The following is an 8,773-nucleotide window of genomic DNA, read 5'->3' on the forward strand; positions in this document are numbered from 1 at the left end:
CCTTCTCCAGCTCACAATCACTTTCCAACTTCTCTGAGCCCATCACTTTGGAAGAAGCATTCCCGTGTGTTTTGTTCCTTATGATGTTGCATCCTGCTAAGACACTTTAAAGCCATAACTCAGGAATTAGAAAACCATTGCCTAGCTGCTGTATTCCACAAAGTAATAGAAAATGCCTTTCGTGTTAGTCTGTCTATACAGCAAGAACTCTAATGTAGATATTTAGGAGGAAAAATTTATACTTTACCACAGGAAAATCAAGAATTACTACTAGCATAGCAGAAGCTCAACAAGGAAGTTGGCAATAGAAAATTCTCCAAGTTTCTCATTGCTAGGAACAACCAGAACTGTATACACTGGGGATGAATTCAGTGATTGTGGGCCATACCTATTGATTTTACACTGGACTTGTATGTTATATTTAGGAGCACAGTTACTCTGTGTTCTGTACTGTTTAGTATTTTTTGTCAAGTTGACATAGCTAGGTAGAGAGAACCTTAATTGAGATATGGCTTCTATGATATTGTATGTAGGATTCTGGGGGGAGGGGACAGTTTTTAATTAATGATTATTGTGGAAGGGTCTAGGACAACATGGGTGGAGTCACAGTAACGGAACTGCATGTTAGTCCTGAGAGGTAGAAGAAAGCCTGCTGAGCAAGCCATGGAGAACAAACCAGTGTCTTTTCTTCATAGCTCCTACCTATTATCTAGCTGGAGTTTCTGCCCTGACTTCCCTCAACAATTGACACTGATCAGGATTTGTAAGCCAAATAAAACTTTTCTTCTCCAAGTTGTTTTTGGTCATGATATTTATTACAGTGATTGAAAGCAAACTATGACACTTTCCAAGCTAGAAAACTAGAGGATTTCCTTCTCATCTGTCTTACTGCTTGTTATCTCTTGGATAAATTTACTTTTTACTAGGTCATCTGAATTGTTTAAGTCAATACTCTCTCTTCATTCTCTTCATCTTTGCCCCACCTCCAGCCCCCATTATCTCTCACATAGAACATTAAATTGTTATAGTTGTTTCCAAGATCCATCCATCTTCTCCAGGTCAAGTCACAACCTCCTGCATAGTGATAGAAACACCAAGAGGAGAAATCCCATACACATCATTTATGGGCTAAAATACATGGGAAACAACATGATCTCAGTGGTCACCAACTCACCTGTTTTCCTTCCTCATCTCTCTTTGTACTTACCAGAGATCGAGAAATTAACAGTCCCAAGATATTAAGAGGAGACCAACTCATTTTGAGAAGTTAAACTCCCAAACAATGAAGGTGAGATTAGTGCTGAATCTTTATCTTATTCCTTATAAAGGTGAGGGAGCAGACTATTAATTGAGCAACTGAAATAAAATACTATCTTTGGAAGAATGCAAATGAATATAAAGTTTATTTATGGCTGCAGCAGTGGAAAGGAGTTCACCATAAAAGTCAGAATCTGATGAAAATACATAATACCATGACCCTGGATTCATTCCTAACACCATTGGAAACCAAAGACATGGAAATGTACATGTTGCTTAATCTCCAGGAGGGAAATAAACACACTCTTGGCTTCCTTCCAGCTAACACAAATGAAGAAACTACCAGTGTATAAGTGTGAGACACCAGTTGACCTCACCCTAAGATGGCGCTGGCTGCCTGAATGCCAAGTTGTAAACAAGCCCTAATTTGGCATGAGGTTGTTGCATGATATGGGCAGATCTGACATAGATCACTGTAGAGACGCCACGTGGCCGGAGTGCATTGGCTGACTACAGGGATTTAAGGCGGACACAGGGAGGGCTCGGGGCCACTTGTCAGAATCTTGCTGAGAACCTGAGTAAACTGCTTTGGGAAGGACTCCGTTGTGTCTCCTCTTTCTGCTGGTCAGATATCGGCGCGTGACATATAAGTACTATTCTTCATTATTTTCTGCCATTAATGGCAGAAAAGAGAGCTTATCTGTAAATCTCTAGTGCCTCTGCTACAAGGCAAGTTATAAGACTGCTAGACATGGCTCAGGCAGACCTGATCTGCACTTTTGGGAGCATGGATGATTACAAACCTGCCTAGGCCAACCAGGTGACACTACAAAGAAATAGGTGTGATGGAGTGGTAGGAAATATGAAAGAGAGTGGCCCATATGCTCTTGAGAGAGGAGGAACTAGCTTCCTGAGGGAGGTAAAAGGTGTGAAAAAGGACTGAGGTCAACATTAGAACATGGTATACAATGGCCTGGAGGCTATATAGATGCAGACTCAGCCTACAAACACAAGATCACCCTGACTCTGTGAAATGCCGGAGGCCAGAGATGAGGAATGTTTCTCTTCCTACAATAGACCTCCTCAAAGGACCACTGAGCTCCTGGTGATATCTAGATCTGAGCTGCTGCTGAGGGGTATGACTTGGTCCAAAGCCCTGGGGCAGACAGGGTCTATGTTGATGTCCGTGGTTCATGTGTTCCTAGCCTGTGCTAGGATGCTTGAAACTACATTGTTGTCCATTGGTCTGTGAGGCATACCAATTTGAGTGGCCTGGACTGCCCCCTGGAGCTCTGGTGATATCTGGGTGGTGCTACCACAGAGAGCAGTGTCTGGGTCTGTGGTCCTAGTGCAGCCAGGTTCTGTGTTGATGTCTATGGCCCATGTTACCACTAAAGGCTGTGTAGATTTCCATGGCTGTGCTACAGCCTGAATCCAGGTCAGTGTCTGTGGGCTGTGTGGCTGCCAGGGGCCTTACCAATCTGAGTGGGCTGCCTGCTACCTAGGGTCATGCTGATGTCTGTAATAAAATTTGTCACTGAGGGATACATTTGTCCATGGACCAACTACTGCCAGATGCCAAATTCATCATCTGTGCTGTCATCGGAAACTATGTGGAAACCCATGATCCATCCTTCCTGGTGACTGTCAAGAGCAAGGCAGTGATCCAATGACTGCAGACCACAGTTGAGAAGGAGGGATATGGAAGGATTCTCTGACAACCACAACAACACAACCCCAAAGATTAACAACATAAACAGAAACCCACTGAAGAGAATTCTTATTTTTTAAAACTGTGATAAGGACGCTAAAGTGTAGCTCTCCACAATTGATGGCTTCTGGCTGGGTTCAAAAAGGAAAGGACACAGTTTTATTTAAGAGGCAGGCCCCTGAGAGTTGGACCACATTCTAGTGTGTAAATAATACAAGTTGGAGTGGTTCTTGTGTTTGTTTTTATTTTTGTTGTTATTGTTATGGTTTTGTTGGTGGGAGGTCACAAGGGTGGGAGAGGGCAGGCCTAGAGAATGGGGAAGTGAATGTGACAGGGCATATGATGTGAGATTTCAAAAAATCAATTCAAATGTTATGCTAAAAATGAAAGAATGCTGGAGATGTGTAATATGGCTAACCTTTACTCTGGCCATAGAAACTGATTCACAAAAGTAATCAACCAAAACACCTTTTTTCAGAAGAAATAAAATTACTTTTTACTATAGATGTGTTATGTTTGTTGAGGACATTTTTACTACAGCCTCAGGGATATACATAAAATAACTATAAAAGTCATACATTTACTGAAAACCAATCATATGTAAATTTATTTTTTAAGACATTTTATATGTATTTTTATCATTTATTAAAGATGAAAGCAAATTTGCATTCTAAGTTTTACAAAAAGAATTAAATCCTGTCTGCATATTTTATGCCATAGTATATAGAGTAACATTAACATATATCAAAGAAGGTAGATATCAGCATTAAAAGTCCGTTTTTACATAAACATTCTAAAAGTAGAACTATGTTTGAGACTATATCAGAAGTTTCTGGAAATTTTGTCTTTGCCTGAGGACATTTAACAGTGTTTTATCTACTAAAATCAACAATTCCAAGCATAAAGTGTAAGCAAGCAAGGTAATTTTCTCAGCTAGTTTCTCTTTTCTGACAGGCTGTGATTTAATCATAACTTTATTCAATTCTAACTTGTTTCTCTTTGTATTTTTGTAGAAAAGAATGCAACCTTGTTTGTCAGAGTCAAGCTGCCTCCGGAATCCTGAAATCCTGGTATGACCCATCTCCTGAGATCTTATGATCCTATGTTCCTGGGTGTATGAGAGCTCCTGGGAGCCCAGCCTCCTCTGGGTTTTGTGGGATTGGGTACAGAGCTGATGCTCAAGGTCTACTCAGGGCACCAGCAGCTTGCCTCCCCACTCATATGTAGATTTTACTGAGATATATCAACTGTGGAAGAAAAAAAACAAAGAAGTTGGAGTTTGTTGAAGCTTGCTTCATCCAAAAAGTGCATGTGTGTGTGTGTGTGTGTGTGTGTGTGTGTGTGTGTGTGCATATAATCTTACAAAAATCTTAAAATAATTATATATAAACTTTTATATATAAAGCAAACAGTATGTATCTGTCTGAGTCAGCTAGTAGGTGGAACCCTCAGAGAACAACATACTCCTGCTACAAGTGTAACAGAGAATCACTGATAGTGTTAGGTATTGGTGCTTGCCTATAGGATGGGTCTTATGGAAGAATAAGAGAAAAAAGTGTACCCCTGAAGGGGATAGGAACCCCATAAGAGTCAACTAATCTAGACTAACTAGTAACCAAGGTTACTTGGCATCATTAGAACCTAGTGTTCCCACCATAGCAAGTCATGAATACCCTACCACACCAGAAAAGCAAGGATCAGACTTAAAATTATTTCTCGTGATGACAATAGAGGACTTTAAATAGAACATAAATAACTCCCTCAAAGAAATAAAGGAAAAAACTGGTGAACAGGTAGAAGCCCTTAAAGAAGAAACAGAAAAAGCCCTTAAAGAATTACAAGAAAACACAACCAAACAGTTGAAGGAATTGAAAAAAAATCATCCAGGACATAAAAATTGAAGTAGAAACAATAAAGAAATAATAAAGAAAGGCTACTACTATATGGAGATATAAAATCTAGCAAAGAGATCAGGAGTCATAGATAGAAGCATCACCAACAGAATAATATAGATAGAAGAGAGAATCTCATGTGGAAAAAGAGGCCATAGAAAACATTAACACAACAGTCAAAGAAAATACAAAGAGCAAAAACATCCTAACCCAAAACATCCAGGAATCCAGGACATAATGAGAAGATGGAACATAAGGCTAATAGGTATAGATGAGAGTAAATATTCACAACATAAAGGGGAAGTAAATATGAACAAAATTATTAACCTAAAGAAAGAGATGCCTATGAACATACAAGAAGCCTATAGAACTCTAAATAGACTAGATCAAAAATGAAATTCACCTTGTCACATAATAATCAAAACACCAAATGCACAAAACAAAGAAAGAATATGAAAAGCAGTAAGGGAAAAAGGTCAAGTAACGTATAAAGGCAGCCCTATCAGAATTACACCAAACTTCTCACTATGTACTATAAAAGCCAGAGAATACTGGACAGATGTCACACAGACCCCAAAAGAACACAAATGCCAGTCCAGTCTACTATACCCAACACAAGTCTCAATTACCATAGATGGAGAAACCAAAATATTCCATAAAAACCAAATTTACACAATATCTTTCCACAAATCCAGCCCTACAAAGGATAATAGAGGGAAACCACCAGCACAAGAAAAGAAATCATACCCTAGAAAGAAACAAGAAAGAATTCTCTTCCAACAAACTGAAAAAAAAGTTATCTTCACAAACATAATTCCACCTTTAATAATAAAAATAACAGGAAGCAACAGTCATTTTTCCTTAATATCTCTTAACATCAAGGGTTTCAATTCCTCAATAAAAAGACATATACTAACAGACTAGATACATAAACAGGACCCAACATTTTGCTGCATAAAGGAAACCCACCTCAGTGACAAAGACAGTCACTACCTCAGAATAAAAGGCTAGAAAACAGGCTTCCACAGACACAAGAAAATTGAAATGATGCCATGTATCCTATTAGACACCATGAACTAATGCTGATCTTCAATAAAAATAAAATCAATGTAAAATCCAGAAACATGTGGAACATGAATAATACTCAATGATAATTTGGTCAAGAAAGAAACAAAGAGAGACATTAAAGATTTCTTAGAATTTAGTGAAAATGAAATCACATCATACCAAAACTTGTGGGACACAATGAAAGCAGTACTAAGAGAAAAACTCATAGCTCTAAGTGCTATAAAAATGGGAGAAAGGATACACTAGCAGCTTGACAACACACCTGGAAGCTATAGAACAAAAAGAAGTAAATATACACAAGAGGAGTAGACAGCAGGAAATAATAAAACTCAGGGCTGAAACCAAAAAGTAGAAATGAAAAGAACTATACAAAGAATCAACAAAACCAGAAGCTGGTTCTTTGAGAAAATCAACAAGCCCTTAGTCAGATTAACCAAAGGGCACAGAGACAGTATCCAAATTAATAAAATCAGAACTGAAAAAGGAGATATAATAACAGAAACCAAGGAAATTAAGAGAAATCATTAGATACGACTACAAAAGCCTATATTCAACAAAACTCAAAAATTTAGAAGAAATAGACAATTTTCTAGATAGATACTAGGTAACAAAGTTAAGTCAGGAGCAGATAACCATCTAAAGAGTACCATAACCCCTAAAGAAATCATTAAAAGTCATTAAAAGGCTCCCTACATGCTGGGCAGTGATGGCACACACTTTTAATCCCAGAACTTGGGAGGCAAAGACAGGTGGATTTCTGAGTTCGAGGCCAGCCTGGTCTACAGAGTGAGTTCCAGGACAGCCAGGACTACACAGAGAAACCCTGTCTCAAACAAAACAAAAAAGGCTCCCTACCAAAAAAGCCCAGGACCAGATGGTTTTAGTGAAGAATTCTATCAGACCTTCAAGGAAGACCTAATACCAATTCTCTTCAAACTATTCCACAAAATAGAAACACAAGGAACACTACCCAGTTCATTCTATGAAGCCACAATTACTCTCATACCTAAATGACACAAAGACCTAACAAAGAAAGAGAACATCATACCAATCTCCCTTATGAATATCAATGCAAAAATACTCAATAAAATTCTTGCAAACCATAATCCAAGAACACATCAAAACACTCATCCATATGAAAAAAAAAGGCTTTCTACCAGGAATACAGGGATGGTTCAGTGTTCAGAAATCTATCAACCTAATCAACTATATAAACAAACTCAAAAAAAAAAACACATAATCATCTCACATTTAACATAATTCAACACCCCTTCATGCAAAAGACTTGGACAGTTCAGGAATTCAAGGCCCATACCTAAACATAGTAAAAGCAATATATGGCAAACCAGTAGCCAATATCAAACTAAAGGGAGAGAAAATTGAAGCAATCCCACTAAAAATATGGAACTAGACAAGGCTGCCCTCTCTCCTTACCTATTCTATATAGTACCCAACATCTTACCAGGAGCAATTAGGCAACAAAAGGAGGTCAAATTGATGCAAAATGAAAATGAAGAAGACAAAATTTTATTATTTGCAGATGACAAAATAGTATACTTAAGGGACTCCAAAACTTCCACTAGAGAACTCCTAAATCTGATAAACAACTTCAGCAAAGTGGCTGAATATAAAATTAATTCAAATCAGAAGACTTCCTCTGCTTAAAGAATAAACAGACTGAGAAAGAAATTAGGGAAATGACACCCTTCACAATAGTCACAAAATACATAAAATACCTTGGAGTGAATCTAACCAAGCAAGTGAAAGGTCTGTATGACAAAAATTTCAAGTCTCTGAAGAAAGAAATCAAAGAAGATCTCAGAAGATGGAAAGATCTCCCACGCTCCTGGATTGGCAGGATTAATATAGTAAAAATGGCCATCTTGCCAAAAACAATCTGCAGACTCAATGCAATCCCCATGAAAATTCCAACTCAATTCTTCATAGAGCAATTTGCTATTAAAAACAATGAAGTCTGAAATTCATAGGCAAATGGATGGAACTAGAAAATATCATCCTGAGTGAGGTAATCTAGTCACAAGTGAACACACATGGTATGCACTCACTGATAATTGGATATTAGCCCAAAAGCTTGCAATACCCAAGATACAACTCACAGACCACATGAGTTTCATAAAGAAGGAAGACCAAAGTGTGGGTGCTTTGATCCTTCTTAGAAGGAGTAACAAAAGGGTTCTCAATGGAGGAGTTAGAGAGAAGGCTGAAGGAGTTGAAAGGTTTTGTGGGACCCATGGGGAGAGCAACAATACCAACCATCCAGAGCTCCTAGGGTCTAAACCACCAGCCTGGGAGCACATAGAGAAGGACCCATAGCTCCAGCTGTATATGTAGGGGAGGACAGCCTTGTTGAGAAAAGGTGGGGGAGTAGGTCCTTGGTCCTGTGATGGCTGGATGCCCCCAGGTGGGAAAATTCGAGGGTAGGGAGTCTGGAGTGGATGGGTGGGGGCACATCCTCATAAAAGCAGGAGGAAGGATAATGTGATTGGGGGTTCCTGGGTAGGGGGAAGAAATGGGGAAAGGGGTTAACATCTGAAATGTACATAAAATATCCAAAAATAATATTATTAAAAAGTCAGGAATCTAAATCTTAGGCTAAAACACAGTAATTACAGGCAAGAGTATAAATCTTAGGCTAGAACAAAGAAGTGGGCTTTAGGCATGAAAATGACTTTGGGCTAGGACAGGGAATTAGGTTTGGATATTTTGGTCATCCTGATAAGCCCTTAGAAATGGTTATCTCTGTACTCTGTTTATGGCCTTGCATGAAATTAAAATATTATAAAAGCAAAAAGGATGAGGGATGGGACAAGGGCTTTATTGCTGG

This window comes from Arvicanthis niloticus, chromosome 9 (assembly GCF_011762505.2).
Source record: "Arvicanthis niloticus isolate mArvNil1 chromosome 9, mArvNil1.pat.X, whole genome shotgun sequence".
NCBI lineage: Eukaryota > Metazoa > Chordata > Mammalia > Rodentia > Muridae > Arvicanthis > Arvicanthis niloticus.